The sequence below is a fragment of the Rattus norvegicus genome, chromosome 5 (genome assembly GCF_036323735.1).
Source record: "Rattus norvegicus strain BN/NHsdMcwi chromosome 5, GRCr8, whole genome shotgun sequence".
NCBI classification, from domain to species: domain Eukaryota; kingdom Metazoa; phylum Chordata; class Mammalia; order Rodentia; family Muridae; genus Rattus; species Rattus norvegicus.
Genome location: NC_086023.1, coordinates 37056344 through 37070707, shown reverse-complemented (window position 1 = coordinate 37070707; position 14364 = coordinate 37056344). Strand labels below are relative to the sequence as shown.

The window sequence follows — 14364 nt, the reverse complement described above, 5'->3', positions numbered from 1 at the left end:
AATGCTGATAATTATTTCTGATGCTCTAATGCTTTTTTTCATCCTCACTTTAGTTCTTTAGGAAACAACATGGTAAGAAACTTAAAAAGAAAATATTTGTCATGATTCATCTGCTTGTATGTCTCCTTTTACTGTGGATATATTTTATAGTATGACTTTAGGCTGCAAAATCTATTATGCAAAATCTACCTCACCAGAGCTGTGTTTGTAGGTAGCCTTACTTTGAAGGTTTTTACATTTTAAAGAAATACTATAAACTTAAGCAGATACTTCAAAGATGTGGTTGATTTTTGTTTGGGAATTTTAGTTGTAAGTTACATGTTTTATGTGAATAACATTATGGATATGATATACACACATAGATATATGCCTATATACACATACAAATACATGCACACATACTATGTTTATCTGAATAAAATTGTATCTTTAATGTGCTTATAAAGGACATAGAGGCTTAGTGTTTGCTACAATATTAATTGTCTCACATGGTATACTGAAAAATGTCAACAGTAGACTAGAAGGACCTATGGGAAGTCCATCTGTATTACAGGCATTGATCCTCTTGAAAAGCAGCTAGAACTCAATTGGACTAAACATCCCTATGGCTATATGTAAAATGTGGCACATCTTATCTTATACAAATGTCACATGAGAAAATGGTAGAGAAGTCAAAGGACATGGGTAATTATTTTGATGGCTTAGCTCTACAAGATCTTTAAGGACTAGCAATGACTAAGTGACTTTTAAAATGTTGACTTGTTTATAGTATGGTGTTAAGTGATAGCCTCCTTCTTTTTCCAAAGTTTACTGAAATCCATATGATTTTACCTGATGCTTTCGATATTTATTATCATTGGAGTTAGACACATGCTAAGCCCTTTCAGGATGAAACTTTGATGAGAACATAAGTTTCTCTAATCAAGTTAAGGAAGTGAAATCTGTATACATTTTGGGAATTTCTGTTGGATTTGAAAACTGAGGTGAAACATTTAGTTGATTTGGGGCTAAATAAAAAGGATGTGATAAGATGATAATATTTCATCTTCATATTTTCTCAATAATAAGCCATGATGCTAGATGGAATATCACCTTGAAGGACTGGCATTATGAGATAAGAATTTGCAAGCATTGATGATTCCTGTTAGTACCAAGAGCAAATCACATTTCTAGAACATATTTTCCTTCTGCTGATATAAGTACAGCTTTGTCTGACTGAGTATAAAGAAGCAAGTCTGGAACAGAGGAAAGATAATATTCTTTACAGCTGTGACATCAGCCAAGTGTAGGAAACTATTTCACAGGAGATGTGTGCAAGGGTCTCCTTATTTAGGGGTAGAGCTTCAATTTGGAGTCAGTGGTACCCTGAACACCACAGTAAATCTTAGGTAAAAACAACCACAACAATATATCTACATAATAATGTATTGTATCATATACGAATATATTACAATGTCTATAAGTATTATATAAATGGAAGAAAAGGCTCAATTCTTTTAATGTAGAAAATGTGTAACTTTTTCCCAGATAGCTAAGTATAGGAAGTACCTGAAATGCAATATCTGAGTATCTGGAAATGCAAATGAGTATCTGGAAATGCAATCTGGGTTATACTTCCCACCTTTGCTGCCAAAATGGAATATCTTGTCTATTAGGAGGAGCAGACAGTTGAACAATAGTTAAAGAGAATAATGTAGATCAAGGAGAAAGTTTTAGGTTGGAAATTTGTACAGAGGGGATTTAGAAGAAGTCTCAAATTAAAATATTTCATGCATTTTCAGGATCAGGTTTGATGTAAGTTCCTTTCCCTTCAAAATTTTGATTGCTCGTTAATAATCGTTATGTAGATAGATTGTTTTTCAGTGCTGAGTAGAAAAATGTGCCAAGTCCTTCTTCCAATTTGGTGGAGACATGCCTGGGTTCTGCACACTAAGCCATCCATATCTGTGCTAAAAAAAAGACAAATAAAACAGAACCATTTACTATGGCAATGTGTTATGATCATGTACTCCTTTTTAACTCTGTCTTTGTCACTATGGTCTTTTTATGACAGTTAGTGAGCTGCTTATGTTTTACATTACCCAAGGCATCTATTCTGGTACTGTGCCAAAAGTAGCATCATTTTGTTGACTATTCTGACACAGTCAAAATGTAGTGAACAAATCATATGCCTAAGTAGCACACATTTATAAGTTTGATATACTTTATTTGTGCTGATAGGCATTTTTCCACAGACATGAAAGTAATTTTACTTATTTACCTATATATAGCTGTTTGCCCATATAACTAGATGTTAATATATAGCCAAATATCTTTTCCTTTTGGTACAAGGAAGACCATTCTGTGAACACATTCTCTTCCTCCAAGTCAACATTCCAAGGTGTAATCTGAATCACTTCATATTTTTATCTGTCAACTGATCTGGAATTAGCTATAGACTATTATTTGTGATGTGATTTAGTTCCACTTGGAAAGGAGAAGAAAGCAACCACAAGAGGGGTAGGAGGGAGGGACAGGAAAGGGAAAAGAGATGGGGATGGTGGGAGAGGGAAACATGATCTGGTATTGGGTGGGGGGAAAGGACTGAAGCCCTGATGGCCAGCAGAAAGAATGGAAACAGGTGACCTCAGGAGGAAGGAGGTTGGGAGGACCCTCTAGAATATACCAGAGACCTGGAGAGTGAGGAACTCTCAGGACTCAAAGGGGGTTACTCCAGATGAAATGCCCTACAGTATGGAGAGGGAACTTATTGAACAAACCTCCAGCAGAAAGATATGACATCAATTCAGGGACGGGGTTGCTGTCTCACAGTAAAGGTCTTTCTTAATAACTCCTACTGTGATTGAGAAGACTGCGTTCCCATTGAGTGTACTGCCACAATTGTTATCAATCAAATGACAAGCCTCAGATTTTTGTTGTATTTGCTTGATATTCATATTCTTTATATTCATATTGATGACCATGATGCCTTAACTTTTCTTTAATTATTTCCAGATTGGTCAAGTCAGTCATTGTACTTTGTTCTTCTTTTATCAATTCTCTCTTTTTATTTTTTTGAATTGGAATTTAATTATTAATATTAATTTATGTATTGACATCCACAAAATATTCTGTGATAATTTTCAGATTTTAAAATATTATTTATAATTTCAAAATTTTATAGAAAATGTCGTTATTACACTCCCCCTACCCTTTTTCACCTAAAAACCCTCCTATTTTACCTCTCATATCAATTCCGTTTCCCATCTCCACTCACTCTGAAGTTGAAAACCTCTTTCACTTGGTTGGTTTTGTTTCATACATATATACATATGTATGACTATATAAATATAAAGCTCTCTGAGTATGTTTAGTATTGTTGTGAATTCATGGTTTCAGGCTGACCATTTTGTATTGACTAAACAATGGGGGACTCATGCTTTGGACACATTAATTCTGACTTTCAATACTTATAAGTTACCTATAATTCTTCAGCACTGGGACCAATTTTAATTCTTGCTTTTCAATACATTTATTTGCTTTGCTTTTTTCTTCTCTACCAGTTTTATGCTTCTAAATCAAGTTGCTAAACTTCATTTGGTTTTAGAGATTTTTTCTCATGTAAATATTTTTGATGAAAATGAAGGCAAAACATACACAAATATATGGGACACAATGAAGGCAGTGCTAAGGGGAAAATTCATAGTAAGTAAGTGCCTTCACAAATAAATTGGAGAGATCTCATACTAGTAACTTAACAGCACACCTGAACATTCTAGAACTTAAAGAAGCTAACACACCCAAGCAAATTAGATGGCAAGGAAGTATTCAAATTCCGGGCTGAAATCAACTGTGTAGTACAAAGAGAACAATACAATGAATCAACAAAACCAAAAGCTGGTTCTTTGAGACAATCAACAAGATAGAGAAATCCTTAGCCAAATGAACTAAAAGGCTCAAAGACAGTATCAAAATTTAGAAAGTCAGAAATAAAAAGAGAAACAGAACAGAAACTGAAGAAATTCAGAAAACCATCAGGTCTTACTCAAAGCCTATACTTGACAAAACTGAAAAAAATCTAAACGAAATGAACGATGTCCTAGACAGATACCCCATACCAAAGCAAAATCACTCTGCAGTGAGTGATGTGAAACAGTGTGGACATGCACCAACAGGCTTGCCTGCTTCCACCGCGTAGTCCCTGGGCCCTGGTACTAAATTGGCACATCACATATGCTGTCTCCTTGGTGGACACTGAGCACACTAAATCTGAGCTTGCTGTGTGCTTGCTTAGAGTGCCTGGCAGAGGGTCAGTGGGCTGAGTATTTCCACTGGCTATTCCTCTCTCTGAAGCAGAAGTTAAGATACGTACCTGATTACTCTGGGGAGCAGGCTTACTCAAGAGGTGGGGAAGGATGCTAGCTGACTGCTCTCCCAGGAATAGCAGTGGCAGAAGGCTCTGGAGCCTGGGAGAACTATAGGCAGGGGTGGGGCAGGTTCACTGAGAGCTCTCCCTGTTCCAGGGTGGTTCCTTTTCTTTCTTTGCTTTTTTTTTAAGATAAAGGTTTTAGAGCCCAAAATTAAATAGAATAAAATAAAATAAAATGGTGTATAGCTCTCAACAAAGAATTTTCAGTAGAGGAATCTTAAATGGCCAAGAAGAAATTAAAGAAATGTTCGACTAAATTTCCCTTAATCATCAGGGAAATGCAAATAAAAACAAGCCTGGAATCCTCTTACACCAATCAGAATGGCTAATATTAAAAACTCAAAGGACATCATTTACTGTTGAGGATGTGGAGAAAGTATAACATACCTCCATTGCTGGAGGGATGGTAAGCTTGTACAATCACTCTGGAAATCAATAGAGTAGGTTCTCAGAAAACTTGAAATAGTTTTAACTGAAGAACCAGCTATACTTCTCCTGGGCATATACCTAAAAGATGCTCTAACATATCATGAGGACATGTGCTCCATGATGTTTGCAGCAGCCTTACTTGTAATAGCCAGAAACTGGAAACAACCCAGATGTCCTTCAACTGAAGAATGAATACAAAAAGTGTGGTTCATTTACAGAATCTTCAGCTATTAAAAACAAGTGCGTCATAGATGTTTTGGGCAAATGTATGTAACTAGAAAATTTAATTTTGAGTGAGGTAACTCAGATCCAAATGGATAGGCATTGTGTGCACTCACTGATAAGTGCATATTAGCCATAAAGTTCAGAATGCTCATTATATACACCACAAACACAAAGTTAAACAGGAAGAAAGGCCCTAGGAAGGATGCTTAAATCCCACTTAGAAGGGGAAAAAAATAATCATGGGAGACAGAGGAAGCAGGAATTTCAGTGGGAGAAGGGAGAGGGAAGGGAATAGGTGACAGAATGAGGTATGGAAAGAGACACAGGACTAGAGAGCCAGGATTATAAATTGAAATATGCAGCAGTTGGGGGTGGGAGCTGGTGGAGTCTCTAGGAAGTCCCAGAGACCTGCAATGGGAGAGGCTCCAAGAATTAATGTCAGTGACCTTAACCAAAGTACCCAACAGTGGGGATGTGGAACCTGAACAAATGATCTGCAGTAGCCAGCCAGGACCCTAGTGGAGATATGGCGACAACAACCAACTTACAAAATTTTTGATCCATCTAAAAGAAATGCAGAGACAAAAATGGAGCATAGATCAAAGGAATAGTTGACCTGTGACTGGGCCAACTTGGGGTCCATCTCATAGGCAAACACCAATTCCTGATAATGTTACTGATGCTATGTTGTGCTTGCAGACAGGAGCCTAGTATGGACTGTCCTCTGAGAGGCTCAACCTGGCAGCTGACTGAGACAGATGCAGGTATCCACATGAAAGCATACCATGGAGGTCAGGGACTGCTATGGAGAGTTAGGGCAAGGAGTATAGGAACCGAAGGGGATGGCAACCTCACAGGAAGACCAACAGTGTCAACCAAACAGGTGAAGGAATTGAACAAAACCATCCATGATCTAAAAATCGAGATAGAAATAATAAAGAAATCATAAAGGGAGACGAGCCTGGAGATAGAAAACCTAGGAAAGAGATCAAGGGTCACAGGTACAAGCATGCAAACATTACCACAGGATCTTGAACTTTATATATAATCAGTAATACCAGTAAATATGTGGTAATTTGTTTAGTAGTTATAAAAAATTAATATAGATATTCTCATATGAATGTTACGCATTTCCTCTAAATATTGTAGATGTTCTAAATCATTTATTTTTAATGGACGATTTAATCTTTTTTGCCTATTTGTAAAAAGCTTATAGGAAATTGCCTTGATCTAAACTGACCTATTTTGAGATTGCCGTCATCTAGTTTATGCACTTCTGCTCATTACAAGACATTAGATTAATTCTCATTTGTATTATGTGCAGATGAATTTTACCTGCATCTATGTGTCCATTTGTGTCTGTTGTTTGAGGAAGGCACAAGATAGCATTGAGTTGCCTGGAACTGCAGTGACAGACAATTAAGAATTGCCACATGGGCACTGAAAACCAAAGCCAGGTCCTCCAGAAAAGCAGCAGAGTACTACTAAAAGCTGAGCCATCTCTCCAACCCCATAAGAACATGTTGGAGGTTTGGAGCACAATGAAATTGTTCACGTCTTGAAAGACAGGACTGTTCATGTTGATCAGTCCTGGTGACACACATCTTTAATCCCAGCACTCAAGTGGCAGAAATAAGATCTTTGTGAATTTGAGGGCATCATGGTTTATGTAGTGAACCACAGAACAGCTAGAACTGTATAGAGAGATTCTGTCTCAAAACCACGCAAACAAGCAAGCAAGCAAACAGATTATTAATGTTGTAGTTTTTTTTGTTTTTAGTTTGCAGAATTGGAGATGAGCTTCATCATAAAATAATCATATCATCTCTAATACAATAGTTAAACCAATTACTTTTATCCCAGTTTGAAAACATTGTGAACTTTCACCACTACGCTTTAATAACCCTTATATGCAGAAATTTTAAAATATTTGTCTTCTCTGAATCATTACACATGCGTTTAATAGCCCATTCTAGTCAAATGCATCATCATTGTCTCTGTAGACTGCTTGGGTTATGAGGAAACGTTCAGTATCTGAGAAAGGAAAGCTTGGACCTTTCATTCATGTACCTTAAATATACGTTGAGGTTATATTGGAACAATGCTGTTTATGCTCATTTAGAATGACAGATATGCAGTAAGAGAACAAGAGTCTCTTTCATTAACACTATCAGATAACTGTAAAACCTGTCCATCAATTCTCTATGTATTCATCTAGTCAGTCTTTGATGTCTTTAAGCCATTGAAACAGGTCTAGAATGCAATCCTACCCAAAACGTGGTCATAAGCAATGGATGGTCCTAAAGGTAGGTGTTGTACAGATGCATACATAAAGTGAAGGTACCTGAGGGGCCTAGCCATTTTTTTCCCTCTTTGGAATGGAAATAGTAAGGTTTGGGACTACTTCCTAACTAAGCATAAAGGTTAATTTATATTCAATAAGGAAATTCTGGTGTACACAAACTTCTGATACTTTGTAGGCTTTTTGTAGGCTTGCACAGAGAGAGAGAGAGAGAGAGAGAGAGAGAGAGAGAGAGAGAGAGAGAGAGAGAGAGAGAGAGAGATAGAGAGAGAGAGAGGGGAGAGGGGAGAGGGGAGAGGGGAGAGGGGAACAGAGAGAGAAACAGAGAGAGAGAGAGAGAGAGAGAGAGTCACAACCAGAGCCTTCTTGCAAACTATTCAAAGCCCTTAGTCTATTGAACTATTTAATTTTACTTTTGCTCTTCAACTGACAGCTATTTGAATGATGCAGCACAAAGCAAAGGACATCTGTTTGGAGAAGCTTTTCCTAATTGATATGTTAATGAAAAATGACTTCTGACGCTTAGAGTTTTGTTTAATTTTCATGATACATCTGCCCTGTGGCATTTCCTAATGGGTGTTGTCACATAAATATAAAATATAAATAAACAGGGCAAAAGATTCATTACTGCTTCTGGACTTCAAGTAGTATGTAATGTATGACTAAATGCATTCGTTCACCTTATTCTGGCAAGGACATTCTGGATTTCCTCCAGGATAAAGATCAGCTCAGTGGGATTCATGCATCTGTCACATCTGGACAATCTCATAGGAGCCTAGACAGTGTACCCGGAGGCCATGTGAAGGTTTTAGATTTCAAAAACCTTAACAGCCCTCTTACATTCATAGCCGAAACTACTAGCTTACTACTCAACTTTCTACTTTCTAATGCAAAATTCTAGTACAATCATTTTTTAAAAACATAAACAACAATGTAACTAGGGCGAACTTGTGTCATGTTAAAATGGTTCAGTATCCCTAGAGAGTCCAGGCTAAAGAAATCCCTGGCTGTTCCGTTAGAATCATGGCTTTAGACGGAGATAGAATCTAGCAGTGGAGATGAGAGAGCTGTAGAAGAGGATAAACCTCAAGACATGTCAGTGACAGCTTAAAACTACTGGGAACTGTGAACTAGACTGTTGGGGGGAGGGGGACAATGGAGGGAGGGTGGGGAGGGGAACACCGATAAGAAAGGGGAGGGGGGAGGGGGATGTTTGCCCGGAAACTGGGAAAGGGAATAACACTTGAAATGTATATAAGAAATACTCAAGTTAATAAAAAAAAAAAAAAAACTACTGGGAACTGCTCCTCTACTTCATTTGATTTTAAATGTAGTCTCTGATATGGAAAATGTTGATATTTTGTGTGTTTAAATCTATTTTGTGTGTTTAAATCCTCTGTAGTTGAAATTAAGTTTTTTAAAGAATGGGATGATTGCATTTTATAGATGGAGACATAGATACTAATGTATGTAGCATGCATAAAGGGATAGTGTACATTTCATCGATATGACGATTAATATTAAAACAGACAAATGTTTGCTACGATATTTTTGATCACACAGAAATGGATAGTAAGCAGAAATGGATACTAAGAGGGAAGGTAATACAATTTAAGACCACCAAAAAGAACAAAATAATGTTTTTCACATAGAATTTCTTACAATTCTAATCACCAATGAAAATAAACGTGAATTATATATTTCAACAAATTCTTATGCAATAACAAAATGTTTTAAGTTGCAAAATAGCCCTAAAAGCATGTATCATAATCATAATTTTAAATATACTAAATTAAGAACTGTGATGAAAGAAATGTTTTGAGTATTACAGCTGAGGAAAGATGATATTTTAATAAACACTATATTAGACAATACACAGTAACAACTTAATGGGTTTAAATATTTAATTTTTAGTCTTTTCTGATCTTTTACAGAGTTCGAGAGTAATGTTTGTCTTAAGTTCTTAGAATGATGCAGTTAAAATAAGAAAATAATTAAATAATTTCTTTAATACATTTAACAGTAGATTTTAGGATAAAAGTACATGATACTTGGATGATTGATGATGACATTAAAATTTGAGTCTCCCTAAAATATGACAATTTCCTTGATTCATCAGCAAATAATAGATGGCGATAGTGTTTTATATTTATTACTTTATATAAAGTTCAAAACAATGGATCCCAAAACAGGATCATTATTTCCTTCTTATGGATAAAGAATAAGACCTAGAAGCTAAAACTGCTAATCTAAACTCATGCTTTTCTATAACCCCTAGGAAGCTTTTTCTGGTATACTATTGAGATAATCTATGTAAGTAATGTCTGATTAGGAGATCTAATATAGATCTCAATTTTTCATCTTCTGATTTTTGCTTATAGAATAAAATCCACATATTCTACTATAACTTGAAAACAGAAAGGTACCTGTTTATTCTGCCTCTCCTCCCTACACACTTAAAACCCCCTTTGTACTCTGGATTTCTTGTTGCTGCCACTTCCCTTAGTTTGTATCTTTGTGCATCTGCTCATGCCCCACATGCTGTGCCTTGAATACCTTTTACTTTTGTACCTGTGACATAAACTAATTCTTCATTGTCAAGCCCAGTCTCATTTGCCAACAGCCTGAGTTTTCTGACACTCAAAGTAGAAGATCACTCGCTGCATTTCCTTCTGCATGTTCTGATATACATGTTTCTTGGTGTGTCTTGCTGGTCTGCCTCTATTATAGCTGGATCACAAATTTTCTGAGAGCATAATGTCGTATGCTCACTTCATTAGCCTTTTATGTATGTTACATAATAGAAAGATAACAGGAAGCACCTATTAAAGAACCGGATTTGTGACATCTTTTAGATGACAGAGGTCTTCTATGAGGAGGACCTGAGATGGCTATGTAGATGCAAAATAAATAAAAACATATATAGACATGAATATGGATCTGGGCATGCATAGAAACATGAAGGTATTGATGGTGGTCACATAAATAGATGTCATTAATAGTGGCTACTCCTCACTGATCAAATATTATTGCATATGATTTGGTCTTAGCGTCAAGCTCATGATCATCTTGCCTAATCTTCTTAACCATTTGCCTATGAATGCGTGTAGAAAACTGGCTATTTTAGATGATTTTGAGTGTCTAATATAGGTTTTAATAATACATCTTCATAATTTAGTACCAATTTAAAGGCTTATATATTTATCTCTGGATATTAAAAAAAACTAAAGTTGAAGGAAGATATTTGATTAGTAATTAATTCATGTTAAAGCCCCCATGACTTTCTCCACCACCTGTTACTTACAGGTATTAATACTCATTGTATTAATGAGTAATTTCCCCAAATTCTCCAATCCCATCATTTTATTTCATAAATTTGTACCTCTGCCTATGTTTTTAATTCTCTTATGTCCCAGTAAATTTTAATTCCTGGAGCTTCTTCTTTGAAGCCTTTTCTAATGCTTGGAGCCCTGTCCCTTCACAGAACTCATCTGCTATGGTGGTTCAGCATTTGCATATAATTTCAAAGACTTCTTCAAGTCTTTACGATTACCCATTCCGTCAGATACAATGAAATTGCCTTAAATGCAGAAGCAATACCTTCCTCGTTGTCATGCAGATTTCATCTCAGGCATTCTCATGATGTAAATATTAGCCAAACTTGTCTCAAATTTTAGAATGCATTTTACAGTAAGACTTGATTGATGTTGTTTTTTTTATTTTGTTTTGGTTTTGAAAATTGTCAAAATAAAATTAATTCTTTAAGCCAGATATCTAAGTTTAAGTAATGGATTTATATGTTGTATAAATTATAATTGTAAAAATTGTCATAATCTGATGATATGCCTTGTCATAAGAATTAGCATTTATTTGTTTAATATTCCATCTTGAAACATTTAAATCATAATATTCTTTTCCCAAATCTTTTTGTTGCTTTTCTGAGAAACTTGATAGTATAACCGTTCAAATTTATGTTTTTGTTTTCAAACTTACAACTTGCCCGTTGAACTTGCTCATGTCTGACAGTGGATATGTGGAGGTGTTATAAAAGAGTATAAAGTTTTTTCCCTATTATAAAAGACTATTTCAAGTGGTTAATATTTAGTTTTAGGCTTCCAAATTCCTTTTTCTGTTTCTTGACTTATTCAAAATAACTTTTTTTTCTTACATAGATTTTTAAAAGGTATTCTCACTTTTAATGTTTCATCTTCCAATGTTTTCAGACTTATACCCGAGTTCTAGTTTGTTCAAGTACATATCCCATTCTACACACTTCACATGCATCGCTCAGTGTGGCAGAGAAATGGTTTCACTCTAATCTTCCTTCCTTCCTTCCTTCCTTCCTTCCTTCCTTCCTTCCTTTCTTTCTTTCTTTTTTCTTTCTTTCCTGTTTTTTCTTTGTTTCTCGGTTTCTTTCTCTCTCTATTATTTTTTTCTGTCTGTCTCCTTCTTCCTTTCTTTTCTTTCTTTTGTATCTTTTTTTCTAATTTGTCATCACATCACCCTTTTCTTTCTCCTTGACACAATCTTATAAAATATATTTCCAAATGTGAGTCTGTTGCAGATGAAACTTACATCCTTGCCTCACTTTTTATATTAAATACCTCTTTCCAAATTTTGGGGAGACTTTTTTTGTGTGTCAGTTCTATACATACTCATTTACAGATTATTACTTTCCTACTGTGTTTCAACCAATTCTCTGTAGAGCAGCATGTAAAACAAGTCCTGTGCCTATAGTTAAGAAAAGGTCCATAGGAGCAAAACATAAGTGTGTTTTTAATCATAACTGTCATTGTAGGGATAAATACAACAAACATAAGAAAAGGATGCTTGATTAGGAAGTGTCACTGTAACACATAGACAAAAAATAATGCTGTATCTACTGACATTGGAACAAAGACTTGAAGGAACTGAACAGGTAATTTAGAGGAGAGTATTCTGGATATAACTTGTAATCAAAGGCTCACATTCCAGTAAGTAGAACATGGTAAACAAGTTAAGGACTAGAAATAAAGATAAAGTAGTGAGAGTTGAATTAACAAGAACTAAACAGAAAGGAGATGGATTTTAAGAGTTATTAGTAGGAGATTGCATTAATCATAAAGGCTCTAAACACTGCGTGGCCTCCTGCTGTACATGGGAAATGGGTCTTGAAAATCTCTAAATCAGTTTTCACTTTTCTAATATCCTCATATTTTCCATTTTGCTTTATTTCCACTTTCTACTCTATTGAATACATTGAAATAAAATCTTGTTTCTGTCTCATAACCTACAAAGGTGGCTCAACAGTAACAGCTCCCTTAGCAAAAAAGAAGGAGAAGGGATTGTAAAGAGTGAAAGTGAACAACTGAGTAAGGATAAGAAAAGCAGAGCCAAAGCATTTATAAAAACAGGGAAGTTTGAGAATTAAACTTTCTTAAAATACCTTCATTTTGCTTATTTAATATGTGAATACATGAGCTTAAATATATTTAGGGTTTCATTGCAAATGCAGGGGAAATGAAAAACAATTACATATTACCCCAGATATATTCCTAGGAGAACAGATTGATATGTAACTTGGATATGAACAAAAATCCTTTCAAGTTTTGAAAGGGTGTAGTGTTTGGAAAATAAACTTTTCTTGTGTTTTGAAGGGTAAAGTCTGTTTGTGTATCACTGTGTTGTCAAACAATGATTTTATTGGTCTCATGGGTACTTCTCCACTTTTACAGTGATTAGGGACCTATAATGTTTGCCATTGTCTTTACTTAGAAAACACAGCTGACCCTGTACTGGAAACAACTATAAAAATAATGAAGTAGATTGCTCTAAAATTCAACTGGAAATGAGTATGCTTTATAAAAGCAACATAAAGCCTGGGAAAGGAAGAATAGGTTTTTGTCTGTAATTTCAAGACTTATTATAAAGCTTAATGAGCATGAAAATCTCATGCTGGCATACACATAAGTAACTATAGTCAACTAGGTTCAACAATAAACTTGCCTACATGGTAAAGTAAATCTGAAAACTCATGAATGTAAAATTCAGTAACATTTATCTAATACTATAGTCAACTCAATGAGAAAATAGCACTCTTGATAACTATTTCTGCAAAAATAATATACTTCTATTCCTATCTTTACTATACAGGAAAATATCAATGTGAATCAAGTAACACAGTGATAGTGGTTAATGTTCACCAACTACAATGGAGAGGGAGTCACAATGAATTGTTTTGATTAAACTTTTTGCTAGTTAGGGATGGTATAAACTGGCTTAGTTGGGGTAGAGAGATCATGCTGTACGTTGGCAGCACCTTTTTATCAGACCCGAACTCAGACTGAATGAAATAAAGGAAGCAAATGAACAGCGCTAAGCATGCATTGATTCACTTCTCTGTGCTTTTCATGCAGATGTAATGTGACTAGCTGTTTCAACTTCCTGCCACCTTAAATTACCTGGACTGTGGTTTGTGGACCTAGTGAGACTCAAAAGAGAAAGTTATTTCTTCCTTTGCGAGTTGTTTTCAGATGAAGATAGCTTTGAGGTCAGGAATGGGGTGTGTGTCTGTTTCCCCTCTTAGCACACAAACTCCATCTATCTTAGTTCTGTTGAGGGCCCGTCCTCATAACAACACTCTTGTGAGCTCAGATCTATGTCAGGCTTGTTTTGTCTAGGTGGCCCTGTTTTCTTGCTGTCTACCATCTATAAGAAAAGGAAACAGTAATAAGAATATATTTTGTGAAAACCAAACTAATTTCAAAGAAATTTATCCTGCAATGATGAGCTATTCTGTAATTACAAGCCAAATGAACACTTTCTCTCTCTCTTTTTGTTTTTTTTTTTTTTTTCTTTTTTTCAGAGCCGGGGACCAAACCTAGGGCCTTGCGCTGGCTAGGCAAGCGCTTTACCATTGAGCTAAATCTCCAACCCAAACACTTTTTCTCTAGCTGTTTTTGTTGGGTTTGTCGTTCTCTACTATGTTAGTTTTAGGATTTAGAGCACTATATCTAATGTG

At 35.5% G+C, this 14364-nt stretch overlaps 1 protein-coding gene across 12 annotated transcripts in view; it reads left to right on the top strand.

Annotated features, from left to right (window-relative positions):
* Cnbd1 (cyclic nucleotide binding domain containing 1) overlaps positions 1–14364 on the top strand; it is a 373043-nt gene that overhangs the window by 333289 nt on the left and 25390 nt on the right. The window lies entirely within an intron of this gene.